This window comes from Physeter macrocephalus, chromosome 6 (assembly GCF_002837175.3).
Source record: "Physeter macrocephalus isolate SW-GA chromosome 6, ASM283717v5, whole genome shotgun sequence".
In the NCBI taxonomy this organism is placed as follows: Eukaryota; Metazoa; Chordata; class Mammalia; order Artiodactyla; family Physeteridae; genus Physeter; species Physeter macrocephalus.
The window spans coordinates 61,407,710-61,428,543 of record NC_041219.1 but is presented as its reverse complement, the minus strand read 5'-3'; the positions used below and the strand labels follow the sequence as shown (position 1 = coordinate 61,428,543).

The 20,834-nt window shown below is 44.0% G+C and overlaps 1 protein-coding gene across 8 annotated transcripts in view; it reads left to right on the top strand.

Moving 5' to 3' along the window:
• Positions 1-13,826: 13,826 nt before the first annotated feature.
• DUSP16 (dual specificity phosphatase 16) overlaps positions 13,827-20,834 on the top strand; it is an 82,969-nt gene continuing 75,961 nt past the window's right edge. For 2 of the 8 annotated variants that reach the window (XM_055085481.1, XM_055085480.1), the window contains exons 1-4: positions 14,294-14,525; positions 14,892-15,583; positions 15,898-15,988; positions 16,504-16,591. The gene's annotated coding sequence lies outside the window, so the exon portion shown is untranslated. The other 6 variants (XM_028491028.2, XM_055085479.1, XM_028491033.2 and 3 more) reach the window with 6 other exon arrangements.

Sequence of the window (20,834 nt, the reverse complement as noted above, 5' to 3'; positions counted from 1 at the left end):
TCACTAATTTTTTTTTTTTTTTTTTTTTTTGCCCTACGCGGGCCTCTCAACGTTGTGGCCTCTCCCGTTGCGGAGCACAGGCTCTGGACGCGCAGGCTCAGCGGCCACGGCTCACGGGCCCAGCCGCTCCGCGGCATGCGGGATCTTCCCGGACCGGGGCGCGAACCCGCGTCCCCCGCATCGGCAGGCAGACTCCCAACCACTGCGCCACCAGGGAAGCCCTTCCCACTAATTCTTGCTATGCACATTCTTGTGCCACTCTTCCTCCAGACAGGCTGACTACCTTGACTTTTCATGAATACGTTTCCCTCTTTTTTTGCCTTTGCTTACGGCATGTCTCGTTTCTAGATTGTCATAATTTATTTTCCCTGCCTATCCAAAGTCTTCCCACTCCTTTTTTTTTTTTAAATTTATTTATTTTTGGCTCCGTTGGGTCTTCATTGCTGCACGTGGGCTTTCTCTAGTTGCGGCGAGCGGGGGCTACTCTTCGTTGCGGTGCGCGGGGGCTTCTCATTGCGGTGGCTTCTCTTGTTGCGGAGCACGGGCTCTAGGCGTGCGAGCTTCAGTAGTTACGGTGCACGGGCTCAGTAGTTGTGGCACACGGGCTCAGTAGTTGTGGCTCACGGGCTCTAGCACACAGGCTCAGTACCTGTGGTTCACAGGCTTCGCTGCTCCGCGGCATGTGGGATCTTCCCGGACCAGGGCTCAAACCCGTGTCCCCTGCATTGGCAGGTGGATTCTTAACACCTGTGCCACCAGGGAAGCCCTGAAGTCTTCCCACTCTCTAAGGTCCGTCCTACACCCTGCCTTCATGAAACCTTCCCTTATCACTTCGGTACGTATTGATTTCTCACTTCTCTGAGCCAGTTACCTTCAATTTAGCATCTGGTACACTTAGATGCTGTCTCTTGTGTATTTGTTTTACGTCTTCAACTAGTTTGGAAAATATTCCTCAGTCTAGCATTGTTTCAGAATACACGGTAAATGTAGTGAATATTTAAACTACTAGACGACCTTATCAATTCAGACTATCTCTTGGGATAGTTTGCATTCCCAGATTGTATTGAGGGTGAAATTTGGAGAAAGGGACAGAGGGTGTCTGAGGGTGAGGAAGGGTCTGGAATTCTGAAACAGCTTTTCAGACCTAGAGTCTCTTATCAACAGAGTGGCACATGAGGGTGAGGAGATGGGGGGGGTGGGTAAGGGTCTCCTAGCAGGTGGGCCAAGGACCTGTGGCCTCTGGGCCAAAGGTTTGGAGAAATGCTTAAGCCCAGGTGAGGCAGACCATGGCTGACACAGACAGCAAAGTGTCCCTCTTCGAATCTGGTTCTTGCTGTGACAGGTTTTGCCTTTACCGAGTTTCTCAAGCCTTTTACATCTTTGCACAACATTTGCCCTATTGAGAAACCGGTTTTGCATGAAACCTCCCATGGCTTGAAGCAAACATCCATGACGGTGTTTGCATACCGTTGGGGTTTTACTCCTCCCCTATGTGCCAATAAGGGTGAAGTGGCATTCAGATGACGTGATATGAAGGACATCACTGTGGCCTCCAAAACTGAGACTCTTTGAACTATGTGAAAGGTTCCTACCAGGATTTCACAAGGACAGAGAAGGCCAGGAAAGACTAAGTCCAGAAGGCAAGGTTAAGAACACTGTCTTTACATCAGTTTTCACGAAGCCTTCTCAGAGTACAGCAGCCACATTGATCTCCCCGCCTCTGGATCCTGTAGTCCATACCGTCTAGACTACACAGTTCAGTCCTGGTTGTATATTGTCTTCTAGAACCTGCTTTGTGTGTTAGTTGTGAGTTCCCTGAGAATACAGACTCTTATACTTCTTTGCCGGCCTGTGTGGAGCCTCTCAATACGATTTAACTCAGTGCTGGGCACGATAAGATTCTCAACAATAAGTGCTGATGAATTTGCTTTTGGAAATTCAAACACATAGAAAGTGGCTCCACAGAGGAGTTTTAGAAGGCCTGTTTCTTCTTAAAGCGGTGGGTGCTGGAGCCCCATCGTCGCTGGTGTCCTTGTCAGTACCAGCAGCCTCCTTTCTCAGGTCAGGGAGTCATGACAGTACAGGCAGGACACACATTTCCTGTGCTTTCCCACCTAGGAGAGAAAGATGTTTTACCCAGTGCCCGAGACCCCTTCCCGATTCCGCTTTCCCCTCCCAACCATGAAGGCCATACAGTGAGAGCTATGAGGGGCATCAGAGATTGGCTGACTCAGTTCCTTGATTTTGTAGATGAGGAAACTTGGGGCTCAGAGAAGAGCAGTTGAGGGTGGTGGAGAGAGGATGTATAAGCTTTGGAGTCAGGGGGAACTGGACTTGAATCCCAGTGCTGTCCCTCTTCTGCTGTGTGATTGTGGGAGAGTCTCTCCACGTCTTGGAGGCTCAATTTCCTCATCTTTAAAATGGGGATAATAGTGCCTACCTATGGGGGTGGGTGTGAGAATTAAGTGAAATAATGTGTGTAAATACAGTGCTTGGCAATAGAGATGCTCAGTACTTGTGGGCTCTCTCTCCCTTGCTTCTCTAGAGTGTCCTGCCCAAAGTCATCAAACAATTTAGTGCTGGCCTCTCCTGTTATTCAAGCTAAATATTCTTTCAATTACATACTAAGGCTAGCCTCTTACTAGAAAATTAAGATCAACCATTAAAATTTTTAAAAATTACTTTCACTGGGGAGGACTTCCCAAGTGGTGCAGTGGTTAAGAATCCGCCTGCCAATGCAGGGGACACGGGTTCGAGCCCTGGTCCGGGAAGATCCCACATGCCGCGGAGCAACTAATCCCGTGCACCACAACTACTGAGCCTGCGCTCTAGAGCCCACGAGCCACAACTACTGAACCGGTGCACCGTAACTACTGAAGCCCGCTCACCTAGAGCCTGGGCTCCACAGCAAGAGAAGCCACCACAATGAGAAGGCAGCGCACCTCAACGAAGAGCTGCCCCTGGTCACTGCAACGAGAGAAAACATGCGCGCAGCAACGAAGACCTGACACGGCCAAAAATAAATTAATTAATTTTTAAAAATTGACAGTTTAAGGCAAAAAATCATATATTTACAAATAAATAGATAAAAATTACTTTCACTGGGGATTTGGATCAATTTATTTTGAGCTGATTTATATGCCTCAGAGATAACTTAAAAGACCGGAATACTGAATTTCAGAGTGAAATTAAAAGGTGTTGAGGTTTTAGTCATTTCCAACTACAGTGTTTGAACTCCTGGTCCTCCTAAAATAGTACTGATGGCCTTTTACCCCTTTAAACAAAAAATTCCAGTCTCTGATATATGTACATGCTTTGCTTTGCAACCTGATATTTTTCACCTGTCTTTCTTAAGACGTACTCTGCTGTCCATTCATCATCAATGGGAGCTAAAATGAAAACACTGCTGTTAAAGTTATTTTAAAAAAATAAAAAAATGTATTGGTAATGATCATGGGGGCCTTGTGGGGTGGCTTAGTCTCAGAAACGAAACGGACATTTGTATCTTTTGTAAAATTTAAGGATTGATGATAAACCTTTCTTTCCATGCTGGAGAAGATTCACTGCGATCATTATTTCTTTGAAACTTTTTCGTTAGCTAATATTCATTGTGTTTGGCTGCAAATATATCTTTCAGTATGGAGCAGAACCAGGATTAGTCCAGAAGAAAAATCTTAGTGTGAAATACCTCCGAATTGTGACGATTTATCAGTCTCCAGCTGTGGTTGACAGCTCATCACTTGGTGAATCATTTAGGTCCTGCAAGGCAGAGGGAGGAAGCAGGGGCAAACCTCCCTGAAGTTTCCTTTGCGGAAGGTGTGGTAGGCAGCATAATGGTCCTTCAACGGCCTTGTCCTAATGCTCAGAACCTGTGAATGTTAGGCTACACTGCAAGGGAGGATTACAGTTGCAAATGAGCAGATTTAACAAAAGGGGAGTATTCTGTGTTATCCAGGTGGGCTCAGTGTAATCACAAAGATCCTTAATAGGGGAAGACTGGGCAGAGAAGAACCAGGGACAGGGTTGGTGATGTGAGAACTCAACCCACTGTTGCTGGTTTTGAAGATGGAAGAAGGGACCACGAGTCGAGGAATGCAGGCACCTCAAGAAGCTGGAAAGGACAAGGAGCTGCATTTTCCCCTAGAGCCTCCAGAGGAGAACACAGCCCGGCTGACACCTTGACTCTAGCCCAGTGACCCCCATTTTAGAATTCTAGAACTCTAAGATAATAAATCTGTGTTGTTTTCAGATACTGTTTGTGGTAGTTTGTTTACAGCAGCAATAGAAAACTACCACAGTCTCTCCAAACAAAGGCTAACACACCGTCTTGCCCCAAAGGTGCTGCCTGGCATTCTGGGATTTCACGCCATCATGTGCAACAAAATTCCCAATGGGACTGAGACACTGGGGGAGACTGAGAGCCTTACTTGTTATTTATGTCACATAGTTTATAAAGAGTTTCACTTAATATTTCCATTTAATCCTCCCATCAGTTATATGAGGTGGAAATTTTTATTATTCCATTTTGTAAACAAGAAAGCTGAAGCTTAGAGAGTTAATTTTTCTTTCTTTCTTTCTTTTTTTGTTTTCTCGGCCACGACGCATGGCTTGTGGGATCTTAGTTCCCTGACCAGGGATCAAACCTGGGCCCTCAGCAGTGAAAGCACAGAGTCCTAACCCCTGGACCGCCAGGGAATTCCCTAGAGTTAATTTTTCTAAAATCAGATAATAGTAAGTAGTAGAGTTGAGATTCACAGATGTGGTTCCAAACTCTAGGTGCATCACTACTTTGATATCTGTCTTGCCCGGAGAGCCATTCAACTAGGAAGTCAATACTTACAGAGATTGCTCATTAGTTGAGGTAATTTCTCTAATAACTGGAGGTTGTGGGGAGAGGTGCAGATAATACTCTGCAGTGGGTGTCCACTCTCCATATGTCTGCTTCTTACGAATGTGGAGTCTTCCTAGAATGTACCTGTTGTGAAAAACCTCACTGGCCAGTGGTGGCTACTTGCTGAATATTTTTAATTCCCTGTCCACCATAAACCTAAATTTCACATGTCTAAATTATAGCTCAACCCCACCTCCCTCACCTCAATCTGACCTCCACCCTGACTTTCCTATTTCTTTTAAGAATTTCATCAGTAACCCTGTCATCTAGATTCAGCAGCTATAAGAACAGTAACAGCTAACCCTTATTGGGAATACACTCCAGTTATTGTGCTAAGTGTTTTAGACATCATCCATTGAATCCTGCCAACAACCCTAGGAGGAAGGTACGATTATTAACCCTATTTTATAGCTGAGGAATTGAAGCTTATGTAAGTTGCCAAAGGTGACACCTTAGCATCATCTTTAATTACTCATCTCCTCCACCCTCCAGAGCGCATGAATCACCAAGTTCTCTCAGTCCTCCCTCTGTACTATTCCTTGCAGTTGTTTCCGTGTCCATTGCCCCTGTATCAACCTTGGCTCTTTTTGACTTATGCCTCAGTTGTTGCTACAGCCCAATACAGTCTCTCTTGTTCTATGATTCCCCTTCCTCAGATCTTTCTAATATGCTTTGGTCAGACTAAGCCACCTAAAATCCCACTTTTATCCCATCTTTTTCTGAGTTCAAACCTTTAAACCGGAGAAGATACGTCCAAATGTCCCCAAAGGTTATCCTTGGACAGTGTGATGGTGGCAATATTTTTTTGAAAAATTAAATAACTTCATTGTATTAAAATTAAAAGGAAAAACTGTTACAACTATAGGTTGAAATTATAGGGCCAGATACATAATAAAGATAAGCAACCATTATACCCTATAAGTTTGTAGGTCAAACTTCATTTGTTCCAGCTTTGGGGAGCTCTCATTGGTCATCTGACCATTCCAAATATGCAATTCCACTTTTTAGAGGCAAATCTTTGCATTAAAAAGGTTATGTAAATCTGCTTACTGTTTCCATATATTTATAAACTTCATTACTAGTGGTAAGACAACAAATGTACATGGTAAAAGCAAAACTGAGTCAAAATACTACCAAAGGATATAGCAATGAAAAACTTTTCTCTCTCTCCCAAGGGTAACCATTGAATAAGGTGATTTGAATTTTCTTCTTTACACTTTACATGTTTCTGGAATTCACAGACTTTTAGCAATGGACATGTTTTGCTTTTTGATAGAAAATTAGATCAATAGAGCATAATTTTTAAAAAGGAACCAAATTATCGATCATTCCCTGCTACTTTTAATAGAAAAGCTAGTTTTTTTGGCTGAGGCCCTGTGTAATCTGGCCCCAAAACACTTTCCAGGCTTATTATAAACTGTTGAATACAAATGTTCTGCTTCAGTTAAACTATTTTAAACACCTTTTCCCTGCTGGGTCTCCAACTGTGTGTTTTCTCTTCCTGGAATGAGCTTCCCCTTCTCTTTTAATATCCCAATTCAATCTATTGTTCACTATCTAAGTCTGTTCTACATACAACCCTTCCTAAAAAGGAAGGAACCAGTATGCAGTGGGTATTTACCGTGTGGAATTATGCATTATATTTGATGCTTTCCTTGGTATAGTCATTTGAAAGCCACAACAGCTCTGGACGGTTGGTGTTAACAACCTTCGCATTGAAGATGAGGAAACTAAGTTTCCCACAAGTTACATAGCCAGTATGCAGCAGAGCTGGAATCTGGAGCTGGCTGTTCTGCCCCAGCTCAGACAGCCCTCATTTTTTCCAACTTCTGTAGCTTCTTTCCAACTTCATTATTTATCTAAGTTTGACCCATAATCATAAAAGTGCATTCTAAGAGAGTGGCATTGCTTGTAGTACTACTTTGAACTACTTATATTTTGTATTTACTTGATCTTCTCCACGAAACCTCCTGTAAGAAAACTTGAGTTCTAACTTGCGATTTCCTAGTTCTGTGTCTCTGAGCCAACTCCTTAAACTTTCTCAGCCTCAATTTCCTCCACTATACAATAGAAAAGAAAATAATAATACCTAACTCTTCTGGTTGTTATGAGAGTTAAAAACCCAGTATATACCTTGTACAAAAGAGCTGACTGTTTCTGTGTTCGATTTAACATGGTGATATTAGTTTATTTGCAAATTCCATTTAATTTCTAGTTTCTTTATAGTAGTGGGGTTTTTTTTAACATCTTTATTGGAGTATAATTGCTTTACAGTGGTGTCTTAGTTTCTGCTTTATAACAAGGTGAATCAGCTATACATATACATATATCCGCATATCTCCTCCCTCTTGCGTCTCCCTCCCACCCTCCCTATCCCACCCCTCTAGGTGGTCACAAAGCACCGAGCTGATCTCCCTGTGCTATGCGGCTGCTTCCCATATAGTAGTGGCTTGAGATAGTCCTAAAAACTCAGTGATCTAAAGAGAACTAGATGTTTTTCTTCAATACATTAAAACACTGACTTTACACAAGTTTTAAAAAGTACTTTTTAATCAAAATAGTATTTTGCTGTTTGGTCAGAATATACTATCTTGCTGTTTAACCAACGTTGAATAAGAGGTTCTGTTACTAGTTTAAGACTGTTCCTAAAGGTAATGTTTACATTTATAAACACGAATTATTACTGAACATTGTCATTTTTAGTCCAGAAAACCACTGAGCACTTCGAGAGCTACACTTACTCAGAAAATGGAAGAACCACTTAAAGATCACTGGTCTTCAAAAACAGACACCACTTTTTCATATTCTTTATATCAGAGGAAAAAAAGGACATCACTGCATTCACTCCAATTATTTTCCTTTAGAGTCAGATGAAAAGAAGTGAAATTCACAAATAGTTTTTAGCCTTGATTTACTTTCCCCCCCACGACCACCCTCATTTATAAAAGAACTTTTCAGCCTTTTGAAAGATAAATACATCTGATGTTAGAAATGAGAATTCTTTTATTCTTAATCTTTTATTTCACAGTTATTAAAAGACTTGTCAAAGCAACCTTGACAAAACCCGCAAATGTGTGTTTCTACATAACATTGAAAATCAAGTTTGGGCTGTAGATAGCAAAAGTCCATCCGCAACTCTCCTGAGATTGCGACTAAGAGATTCTCATTTCTCAGGGCGCTTCCCGAATACCTGTTTGTTATGAATTGTTTGATTAAAATAAAACAACCAAATAGTCTGGTTATCAGGTCATTAGGATCTTTGTAGGATTGAAATGTCCTACATTTGCCGGAAGCTGGGCAGGATCTTTTTTTCTCCCCTTAACACGCAATCTCCTTGAAAAAATAGTTTCTATTCCACTGTTTCTCATTCCCTGGTGAACTCAGTGCAATCTTGCAAGACTGTCTTTGGTGAAACCACCCCCTTCACGGTCACTTAATTGCCAAATCAAGGAAGACTTTTTAGTCCTTATCTTCTCTGAGTATTAGTTCACTGGAAACACTCTTTCCCTGCTTGAAACGCTTTTTCCTTAGCATTCTGTAACAGCCACGTCCACTGCCTTTCTTTCTGCTTACCTGTGTCTCCACTCTCTTGACTCAATCCTGGGATTACCTGGTTTTTTGTTTGTTTGTTTAAAGAATCATTTATTTATTGATTTATCTATCTATCTATTTATTTATTTATTTTTGTCTGCATTGGGTCTTCGTTGCTTCACGCAGGCTTTCTCTAGTTGCTGTGAGCGGGGGCTACTCTTCGTTGTGGCGCGCGGGCTTCTCATTGCGGTGGCTTCTCTTGTTGAGGAGCACGGGCTGTAGGCACGCAGGTTCAGTAGTTGTGGCTCGCGGGCTCTAGAGCACAGGCTCAGTAGTTGTGGCGCACGGGCTTAGTTGCTCCTCAGCATGTGGGATCTTCCTGAACCAGGGCTCGAACCCGTGTCCCCTGCGTTAGCAGGAGGATTCTTGACCACTGCGCCACCAGGGAAGTCCCATACCCGTTTTAAAAATCTTTGCCTAATTGATAAATGAAAAGTCATCTAGTTTTTGTAATTTATTGTGTCTGTTTACATATTTGCCACACAAGGATCAGACATACACTGATAACAGGGTTGTTGCCATTTATTCTTTCTTGGTTGTACATCTTAATTTGATGTTGAGGCTTTTCATCTCTTTCAGAGAGGGGATTGTATGTTTTCAAACACCTTCACCTCCCTCCTTCCTTCCATTTCCTTACAAATGAGCATGTATTTGTTTAATTTAATTGAATGGAATTGAACACTTCATTCCCATTAGACTTTTAAGCACTATACTTGGTCCAGGTTCTTCATAAACCTTCCAGTGAGGAGCACGGAGCACTGTACCGAAAGATGGGAGAACTGTTTCTAATCCCTGTTTAGTCCCTAACTAGCTGTGCATTCTTGGGCAAGTCACTTAACCTCTCTGGACCTTCGCTCCCTTTTATGTAAAGTGAGTGGGATGGCATCAGGTAATGTCTTAGGTGTCTTCTGGTTCTCATGTTACAGAGGTAAGATTTTCTTCCAGGAACTTCCTTCAGAGGCAAACTCTTAGAATATTGCCTCCTACTCTGCCAGAAGAGTGCTCTCCTCCAACATAGTGTCACCTCTTTGAGGCAGAACTTGCTTCCTTGCAGAGCTGTGATTCATTTGTATGTGACCACGAGCCCTAGGACAGTAGCAGCAACTACCATCCAAAAAACACAGCCAAGACTTAAAGGTAAAGTAGCTCTTATTCGTTTTGTGTGTGTATTGAAAATGCTTTGAAAACCTGTTGAAAGCTAGGGACCCACTCACAGGAAAACACACATAAGCATATACGTACAAAATTTTAGGGGGCTCCTAGACTGTCTGAAGCCCGTCCACGTACTCCCTGGAAGCCATGAACCCTAGGCTAAGAATATTTGATTTGGGAACATTAATGGGATCCCTGGAGATAAAATGAAATTATCAGAAATGCTTACTTCCCATTGAAAGAGGGAGCTGCTAAATTAAATATTTATAGAATATTATCAAAACTCGCTTTTCAAAACTAAAGTCTTATGCTTACTTGTAAATATCTTCTTCATAAACCAGGTCATGTGCTAACCTGCTTAAATCTTGCAGAGTAGAATGCAAATTCCTTACCGTGCATTATAAGGTCCTGTATGGTCTGGCTCCTGCTTGCCACCGCTTTATACTTTTGAGCTCCACTGTCCTCCCTTTTGCCCTGGGAACATACCGACTCCCTCCCTACAAGTTACTCTGTTTCTGCTGAACAGTCTGGGAGTGACCTGCTGCCCCTGCCCAGACCACATCCCGGCTTGCATTCAGGCTTCAGTTCAAGCGCCCCCTCCTCAGGAATGTCTCCGCCAACCACCTTCACCCCACCCTCAACCATGCGCTATCACAACACGCAGTTTTCTCCAGTAAAACTGATCTCATTACAGCCCTGGCTGTTTTTGTCTTCTCTCCCCACGAGAATGTTAGTTCCATGAGGGAAGGGGCCTTGCCTCTCAGTTATAACCGCAGTCCCAGAGCCAGGTACAGATAAAAACCTTAAGAGGGACTTCCCTGGTGGCGCAGTGGTTGGGAATCCGCCTGTCAACGCAGGGGACACGGGTTCGAGCCCTGGTGCGGGAAGATCCCACATGCCGCGGAGGAACTAAGCCCGTGCGCCACAACTGCTGAGCCTGCGCTCTAGAGCCCGCGAGCCACAACTACCGAAGCCCTTGTGCCTAGAACCCGTGCTCCGCAACAAGAGAAGCCACCGCAATGAGAAGCCCGCGCAAAACCAAGAGCAGGCCCCGCTCGCCGCAACTAGAGAAAGCCCGCGCGCAGCAACAAAGACACAGTGCAGCCAAAAATAAATAAATACATTAAAAAACAAACAAACAAAAGCCTTAAGGGGGTCTCAGCACTAAAGATCATGGTGCTCCTCTTCCATCTTTAATTCTGGCCAAAAAATTTGGTGTGCCTCCCTCATATTAAACTATAACTAGAAACAGTACTAACCGTACACCTACGTGTACTGAAACAAAACTAGCTTCTTTCCAGATGATCTGATTGTAAGACCTTGGAGCCCCTGCTTTGCTGGCGCCCTAAATACACGAGCTGTTTGTCTGCTTCTGGGGAACCTAGCACTCACTCAATCCTTTACACATACTGGAAGCAGTTTTAGGTTAAGCTGGCCTATGCCTACCCAAAAAACCTTGCTGGGATTACTGATAGGAACTGTGTTAAATCTATAAATGGATTTGGGAAGAACTGACGTATTTACTTTATTGGGGCTTCCAAGCCAATTGTTAGGTCTTCTTTAATTTTTTTTTAATCAGCATTTTATAATTTTCAGCATACAGATCCTGTACACGATTTGTTAGATTTATACCTAAATATTTCATATTCTTTGGAGCAACTGTATCAGTAAATGATACTGTTTTACATTTGTTCCTACCTGTTTGTTGTTGGCATATACAGAAGCTCTTTTAGTAGAACAAGGAGGAATTACTCTTTAGTGAAGTAAACTTGTTCAATATTTATTTGCTGGACTACTAACAAGCTATGTATCCTACCATTCATGTACCTCTGCAGTGTGCCTCTAAATCTCAAATTCAGCCTAATTCTTGATTGCTACACCCCAGTCTCTAATACTGTTAAAAGGGTCTACTCATCCCTCACCTGAATACCCCTTATGTATTCCATCTCCATGTCTTCACTCCTGCCATTTCCCCTCTAGAATCGTCCCTCAGCTGAACCCTCTTACCCCAAACTAGATCTTAACTATCAGACCCCAGCTGACATCACTCCTTTTCTCCGCTGGACTCTTTTAACCAATATCGTATGCCACTCAATCATTAATTTAGTTTTTCATTAGTTTTAATCCATGTCTCGTTCCCTAGTTAGATGATATGCACCGGGAGGCTCCCCTAATAGCTATCATAGCACCACATACATGGAAGGCGCTCCAATTTAATTGCTGTATAAATGAAGAAAGTCGAGAGAGGTTTCAAAACGTGTCAGAATAAGGAGCCTGGAGCTGCAGCATCTAAAGAAGTCTTCAAGATCCATGCTCTCCACCTCCAGGACAAGGATTCTCTCTCTTTTCCTTCCTTCCCCTAAATCCCAACTCCTCCAGCTAGTCAGACTGGAGATGCAGATCCTCTCCAATTACCCCTTTGAAACCGTTCTAGAAACAGCAGGTCTATATGGGCAGTCGATTTCTAGAGGTTTTCTTTAAGAGCACAGGCAGTAATCCCATTGGCGCTGCAGTAACATCCCCCGGCCACCAGAGGGCAGGGCGTCGCGGGAGAGATTGCTTCCCCTCTGCAGAAGTCTTAAAGAGGTCAAAGGCAGAGGCAGAAAGTCGGCTCCGCATCCATGGCCTTCAGGCTTCTTTTACTGCCTCGAGGGCTCAGCGCTCTCCCCCTCTCCAGATGGGCTCTTTTTCCTCCTGTAAAAGATGGGCCGGAAGTTCCTAGAGGCTTACCCTAATACTAACCTTAAATGATTATAATAACGAATGCACTTAAGCTGCAGGATTTAAAGGCAGAAAAGGAGTATGGAGATGTTTCACCTTTCGTTAGAAGAACCCCAAACCTGCTTGTCAGTTCTTTTACCAATCAAAAACAAAAACAGAACAACAAAAGAAAGCCCCAGGCAGTGTCCAAACGAACATTCCCCAACAAAGATTGGCCTTTAGGGACCAATGTCCCAAATCCAGTACATTGTAAATGGAATATTTTAGGAGCTACTATTCCTACACACAAATTCTGGCTCATGGGGCAGTCCGCTCGCAGTGTGCTTTTCCGTCATTAATCACATCTTTGTTATGTGATATCCACGTGAGTACTTCTCAGTAGAAGCAGCTTCATGCTCAAAAGCTCAAAGCACACTAGAATAAAGCTCCGATTGTCCTGTTCAGTGATTCCAAGTCCTGGTTTGTCACCACCTCGGGTCTCTAGTTTCCCAAAGTGTGTAACGTAGTTTCAAAACAAAGCTATTTTAATTAATCCAAATAAAAAATGCACGAAGTGTGTGAAGTTCCATCAACGGGGTCTTGCTCTTGCACTTCACAAGAGGCGGTGAACCTCTGTTCTGTGCTGCCCGATACAGAACATACTGTGAAGAGCATTTTAGCCTGTTCGTGCTCGTTACATTTACAAATGTAAACAGAAATAATAAGTAAATATAAGCACAGTAAAGTAACGAATGTTAGGAGCATTCAGGTGAGGGCTTTCAACGACAAACACACAGAGGGAGCTTAGCGCTTGACCACCTGAGTGTGATCTTTTTCTTAAAGTACCTGTAGCTTCTCTTTCCTAAGAGACGGCAGCGCCCTGCGTTTTAGATTCGTCACTTTTTAAAGAGCGATTGTAATGCTCTCAAATCATTGTTGGCGTTTCTTCACGCTGGGGAGGCAGCTGGAAACAGCCCAAGGAGGCGGAAAAGGCTCTGCGCCTCGCTGGGGCGCCGAGGGGCGGGGGGAGTACACCCTGAAATACCTGTTGGGGCGCAGCGCTGAAGGCGCGCCGCCGAGCCCCGGTCCCGGGGGCCGGGTGTCGGGGATCAGGGGCCCCGGGGGCGGCAGGCGGGCGCGCGGGCGCAGAAGGAGGAGGCCGCGGGGCCGCCTCCCCGGGCCGCCCGGCTCCTCCCAACGGCGCCCGCGGAACCTGTCCCGGAGCCGCCGGGCCCCGGAACGGAACGGGACCCGACCCCTCCCCGAGCGACCGCGACCAGGCGCCGAGCCGCGCTTCGGGCTCGGGCGGGCGCACGGCCCCGCCCGGCGCCCACCGCCCTGCCCTCGCCTGTCTCCTCCTTTCCCCGGGGCTCCGCTGAGTTCATTCACTGGGATTGGTTTCAAGTGACGCCATCTCTTTATTTTTAAACCAATGACCTCATCCGCGCTTGAAGTTTCCTGACCAGCGACTCTTTCTCTTTCCCCCCAACCCCCCACCCCCCCCAGCCCCCCGCCTTTCCCCCTCTTTCTGGGTATCCCTGTTTGGGGGGCTCTGAGCAGTTTTCAAACGACCACCATCACCTCTCCCAACCCCCTCCGCATCCCCGCCGCCACCTCCACCTCCCAGGTTCCTCGCCCCTTTCGACAGTGTTTTTTCAAGGCTGATCGGGGGTGGGGGGTTAGAGAGAAAGAGCGAAGAAAAGTTGCAAACGGCTCCGCGCGTCCCGAGCCTCCCGCCCCTCCGAGCAGGAGAAGATAATATAGCGAAAAGAAGAGGAGAAGGAGAGCGCGACGGGACGGACGCGAGCGGGAGCGCAGCCGCCCTCCCGGCTCCGTCGCGGCGCCTCGCGGGTCCGGGAGGCGAGGGGGCCCCGCGGGGAGACGCCGTGACGACTTTCGTTCCCCCCCCCCGAGGGAGCCGGGAGGTCGGCGGCCCCGAAAGTAAGTGGCCGCCAAACGGCTCCGCGCGTCCCGAGCCTCCCGCCCCTCCGAGCAGGAGAAGATAATATAGCGAAAAGAAGAGGAGAAGGAGAGCGCGACGGGACGGACGCGAGCGGGAGCGCAGCCGCCCTCCCGGCTCCGTCGCGGCGCCTCGCGGGTCCGGGAGGCGAGGGGGCCCCGCGGGGAGACGCCGTGACGACTTTCGTTTCCCCCCCCCCCCGAGGGAGCCGGGAGGTCGGCGGCCCCGAAAGTAAGTGGCCGCGCGGACTGCGGGGTGGGAGGGCGCGGGGCCGGGCTCCCGCCGCGCCGGTAGCGTGGACGCTCGTCCGCGCGCCCCGCCGGCGCTGCCCTCCCGGCGGCCGGGCCCGGGGTCCAGGGCGGGGTGGGGGGCGACCGCGGGCCGGAGCGGCGCGCGCGTGGGAAGCGGGGCCGGGGGGGCCCGGCGGGGGGGCCGGCGCGGGGGGCGGGGGCCTCGGGCCGGGCGGCCGGGTCCCGCCGCCAGGAGCCGCCGCCGACGCGGTCCCTTCGCGGGCGAAGCTGCTCACTTCCAGGCGCGACTGTTACACAACACGCCTGCCAAGTGGGGCCCCGGCCTGACGGTTCCCATTATCCCCAGCTCGCCTTTGGCGTAAGCCGCGCGGCCACCGGGGTGGTGACGGGGTTGCTTTCTTCAGTCAACTCGCTCTTCCTCCTGGGACCCCTGAGGCCCGGTGTTGGGGGCCCGGGCCGGTGCGCCAGTGACTTCTTTATTTACACCAGTCGTAAAACGTGAGAAAGGAAAAAGCCCAGGGAGACGACCGAAGGTCTGTGTTATCATGTGTAGCTTCACGGAATGAAACACAGGGGAGGAAGATACTGGTGCAAAACTGAAGTTTTCAGGTGCTGCTGGGTTTATTTCCTTAAAACGACAACAGCAGCAACCCGGTAATTAACTCGAGAAAATACAAGTAGATCTTAAAATGAATGGATCCTGCAAAATCCTAAGGAAGTGTATCAAATGTCAGCTGCAGAGATCCTAAATCAAGTCCTGGGTGCCTCAAATCGTTTGGGGAAAGCACACCTCCAACCAGCCTGTGATGAATAAAGTGGAGAGGAAAAACCTGTTACATAATCTCATTTGCCCTGGGGTTTGCAGTGCCGTCCCCTTGAGTCAGGGGGAAGTGAGTTAAGATGCAGGGTTTTTAAACCTCTCTGAAGTTTTTATTTACCCAGTGCTCTGGCTGCCACTTCTGCTTTAAAAGATTGTAAGTAAATACTCTGCTCTTACGAGGGAACCAAACCTATCAAACCTGTTTAGAAAATGACCAGGTATGTTTCTTTCCTTTCTTTCCGGGGCGTGTGTGTGTGTTTGTGTTGGTGTGTGTGTGTGTGTGTGTGTGTGTGTGTGTGTGTGTGTGTAATTTACCATCCATGAAAGACTTTATGACTAGTATTTGGGGAACTTAGACTGTCAGAAAAATGCCTTTAAGCCACTCATCTTATGAGTGCACATAGGTGACAACTGTTTCCTCAAAGGATTTATACTATTCTGAAAAGAGATTTTTGAAGTCGAAGTAAATTTTTAAAAGAAGAATTCTTACCAATTGAATTAGTCACTTGTGAATTATTTACCTTTCCTTGAGAATCATGTGTATTGGATAAACAGCTGGGGAGGCCGTAGTTAATTGAGACTTGTGGAATCCTGTGTTTGGTGAAGGCAGCAGCCTGGAGAAGGTAAATTAACTAAAAATTTGGGGCTTTGAATGGGGATTTTAGTCAAAATGTGACTAGGCACTGTGAAAGTTTTTTGTTTTTGTTTTTAAAGTAAAGTTCTGGAGTTTAACTGAGTTTGATGACTGTGTGGAAGCTTATTGTTAAAAAGGTTTTGGGGGGGGGTTAACATTTAACATCTTATGTAAAAACTTCGCCTAAAAGACACCAGCCCAAAAGTTGGCTTTTAGGTAAAATAATTTGTACTTATCAAAGTTGTACATGGGGGGGGGGAAGTACAAATGAGTTTATTCTTAATTCTGCTGGTAATATGGGGAATAACATGAAAAAAAATAGGTTCAAGCGCTATAAATGCGCATTTGAATGTAAAATAATTGAATAGCTGTAAAGAGAAAACGGTCAGGTAAAATTGAGGATTAAGGATCTCTTTGACCAAAAGCTTAATGGCAGTAACTGAAAAGGGGGGCAAAAGAGAAGATCCTGTTAACCTAGTTCTTTTCCTTTTTCTTAAACGTTAGAAACTCATTTGTGGCAGTGAAGCTGAGATCAAGTCTGAGATTGGTGCAGAGTTTAGGCTGGGGTCAGGAGAAGGGCCAGGGTTGATGTGTGAGTTTGTTTTGTCTCTCTTTTCTATAAATGCCTGTATTGGGAATTTAATTCTATAGAGTTTTTGGCCTATGGGATTATATATTGATGAAGCTGACTTACATAGCTGTTCAAAATTAATGTTTTTCTATTTTTCAGCCAATCGTAATAACCCACTAAATATAATTTGCTAGCATTACCAGTGTAATATATCCCAGAAACCCAACTTTTCCTGGAGTGTCAAAAAAAAAAAAAAAAATCCCCAAAATGGAGTTTTCTATCCAGTGTTATTTGGACTGAAAATTTCACTAGACGTGTAATGTTTTTATAATGCTTTGCATTCTCAAGCAAATGGTACTTTAAATTAAAGAAGTAAATTAATATAGGGTAAGCTGATTTGGATCAGAAGCCCAAGAACAGGGAAGAAATAAATCAGGGGAAGCAGAAACCAGATTTTATGACAGTTTTCAACAGATTGAAAAAACTAGTTAAAAAGGCTTCATAGGAAAAACCACAGTTGATGTTCGATTGGCTTTTAAAAAAAAATTAACTGTATCAAAATTTAAAACCAAGACAGATATCCACCATCATAAAAGAAAATGTTTCTAACGGTGGCTTAAGCAAAAATATAATTAAGAAAATAAATCTTGCCCAAAGCCACATATGATATATTCCAAAGCCAGAAATCAAATTTTTTCTGATTATCTTGTGTTGTGGATAATCTGATATTTTTGTATATTTCATTTAGCCCAGATGACCAAGGGTTGGTTGGCTTTGTGAAGGGATATAGGGTTCATAAAGTTTGGCCAGATTTAAAGAAGCAGGCTCAGGCTTTAAGAAGATGCCAGTCTCATACACAAACTGAGAAGTTTGAAATGTAATCAAATAAATGACTGAAGGAAACAGGAGTGGCTCAAAAAGAAGGATCTGAGGCAGATTACCAAGGACAGGTACAAAGAAATAATAAAAGCTTGCCAGGGCTATGATCAGGGAAGAAGGAAATGGGATACATCTTGACATGAAAGGAAAAAGGCATAAAAAGAAAAAATACCCTCCAATACCTCAGCAACAGGAAGAGAGTGATGAAACTTTACCTCCGTCTTGATTGGGGTTAGATACCTCATTGTAGGTATCACCAAAAAGTCACAAGATTTTTCTATTACATACAAAAATTAATCTTGGGGGAGGGGGGTGGATAAAGTGCATTATGAGCAGCTATAGTTGTGTATATGAGAATGTAAAGCTTGAAATTGACAAAGATAAATTTAAAAAATAGAGGGGGACCCCCTGCAATTTCAGTTGAGTTATTGGAAAGGGAGGGCTATGTTATAAAAAGTTGAAACTCTTAACTAAATTGATTTCTGGATTGACTGCAGATATGAATGAGTCAAACAGCACATTTATTAGGGGTGTACTCTTTACACATCCTGAGGTGGATACCAAAAGTTAGGGGCACGGGTCCCTGCCCAGAATGAGGATTATGAGAATTTTAAAGGAGCTATATACATATGCAAAGATAAACAATTATCAGACAGCTGGGAAGTGCCAAATTCATGGTATGAAGGAGAAAGAGACTGGAGGATTGGGGACCTAATCTTAGTAGGGATAGTAGAGTTTGACCCTGGCCTCAAAGGATGGTTAACATGAGTATGGAGGAAGGGAAGTAGGGGAGGTGAAAGGGAGAGGCCATTCATCCATCCATCCCTTCATTCAGCAGATTTGTTTGGAACCTCTGCTGTGTGCTAGACACTGTTCTCCGAACCTGGAATAGAGTGGAAAATAAGATAAGGTTTCTGCCCTTATGGAATTTACATTCTAGTGGGAGAAGACAGAAGGGCAGTAAACAAGTAAACACTACATGGAAAATCTGATGTCAGAGAGTGATGTCTTGTGAAGATAGTAATGAACAGAGTAGAGGAAATTATACGGTGCTCTTTATAGCCCCACTTATTCTGTGAATAACCTATTTTGCCTGTGATATCCTGGTGAATAATGTTAATGATTTAACTTTTTATTATTTATTTGCAGTCCAAACCAATTTGAATAGACGTCTACACATTAATTGACTTCATCTTTAACCAATTTTTAAAAGGAAACCTACGTAATATTTTGTAGATTGAAGCATGCAGCTTTGAGTTTTTCACAATTTGTATGCAATTCTTCTGCTATTATTTGCTAAGAACCTCATGTTTTTACAGTGAGGTTAATGTCATTCTTTACAGTTTACTTAGAGTCGTATGTATTGGGCTGTATACTTAGGTAAGATTCTCCATTAAGAACGATAATCACAATAGTGCTATAAAGTGAAGCTAAACTCCAAGGACAGTTTGTTTTGATGGTACCTTGTATGAGAGCGCACAAAACAAAAGATGTACAGAAACTACGAGTAAGCTCTTCAGCTCAGTTACCAGAAAATGGGGTCAAGGGTGACACCCCCTCCAGGCCTCATCCACGTGGTGCAGGAATCTAATGGTAAATTTGGGCTGTGTTGCGCTCTGTGTGGTTAATCCTTCTCCTTACAGATTGATAGGGGAGTTAGTGGTCTCACCGGAAATATTATCTTAAACTTAGGATTTTTACTGTTTTTCTACAAGTAGTAGACCTGATACAAAAGTGTCAGTTCTGAAATGGGGAAGTCTGGACTCCGTAGCTGTCTGACTGCCAGGTTTTACTGTTGTCGTTGACAAGATGTCCTTTGTAGTGTCAGCTAAAAATTTCTTAGTGACTCTTTCATGTGTTTGGACACATTTATGAAGTACTTCTCAAGCATTTTTTTAAGAAATGTGTTCTCTCATTCTCCATTCTTTCTGTAGTTTTAAACTTAAAAAAAAATTATAGGTGGAACCGAGGTAAAGGATTTTCAAAAAGGATTTATATTAAGTGTATGTGCCTATAGAACCACATCTTGAAAATTTTTCTATATGCACCGAACCAGTTTTCATCTACAGTACCTTCTGACACGCTTGGAATAAGCCTATGGAAAAGAAAGCAATTTTCATAGGAAGTGGGAGATTCTTTAGCATTTCCTTGATTTCCTTCTAAACTAGATACTCCATTTAGAAAAGAATTAATTGTAGTGATGAATGCTAGGGGTCTGTGATGTGTGTGATCAAAGCTAATGTGACGTGTACTCTTCAAACGTGTGAGAAGGACAGTAGAAATCAAATTTGTTTTAATGTCTGGGTGACAGGTGGGCTAAACTGCAGTTTACAGAAAAATATAAATTGTGATGGTATATGGCAAGGTAATTAATATTAAATATCTCCATTCTTCCCCTTAAAATTAATAGGGAAAGTCATGTGTAGAGACATATATACTGCTTATTGTTTAACTGTATAAATGACCAAAAAATATAGCTCATATCTTAGGATAGTGCCTAGTTGAGTTCACTTTTGGCAAATGTTTGCTGAGCAAATTGAATTCTCACAAATAGTTACTTTTGATGGTGGTTGCATTCTCTCTCTAGCTTAGAGCACTGTTTTTTGAGCGTTGAGTTGAAGCCTGCAGGGGGTTGCCTTCCAGCCTTGGGCACCCGGCTTATTTAAGCTTTATGCTCACTCTGGGACCTGGACCCTGACCTCGCCTCCAGCCTGCCTGACCCTGGGGCTGACCTGACCTCATCTTTTCTGAAATGGCAGGTGGTGGTTTCTTACAATTTCTTCCCTTCCTGAGCATCTGAGCTATGTCCTCTTTTGGTCACTTCTCAGAATACTCAAGTGTCCCCAGTCTGGCCTATTTTGTAGTGGGTTTCTCTTGTTATTTTCATTTGTTGTTTTCTTGGAGGAGAAGCACATTTCTCCGGAAAAATAGTTCTTGACTTTGTTTTATAAACTGTACATGGTATATAAAGCATGCTATTATTTCTTCTTCCTTCTCAGCTTTAGCTGATAATCTTGTATTCACTTGTAAATTAACTGGTAAGAATGATATTTTGATGCTACAAGACAACTAAAAGCTAACAAAGACTCTTTTTTTGGAGACAATCAGGAAATTAGAACATGGAGTGTGTATTAGATGATACTTAAGAATTATAACTATGAAGTTTTTATCTATTTTAATGGTATTGTGGTTATGTTAAAAAAAATTCTCATCTGTTAAAGATACATATGGAAGTATTTCCAGGCAAAATGAAATGATCCCTATTATTTGTTCTTAAAAACTTCAGGATAGGCACAAACACACAAATGGGAAATGAAACAATATTGACAAATTTTTGATAATTGTCAAGGGTACATTGGGGTTTGTTACTATTTTCTGTACTTTT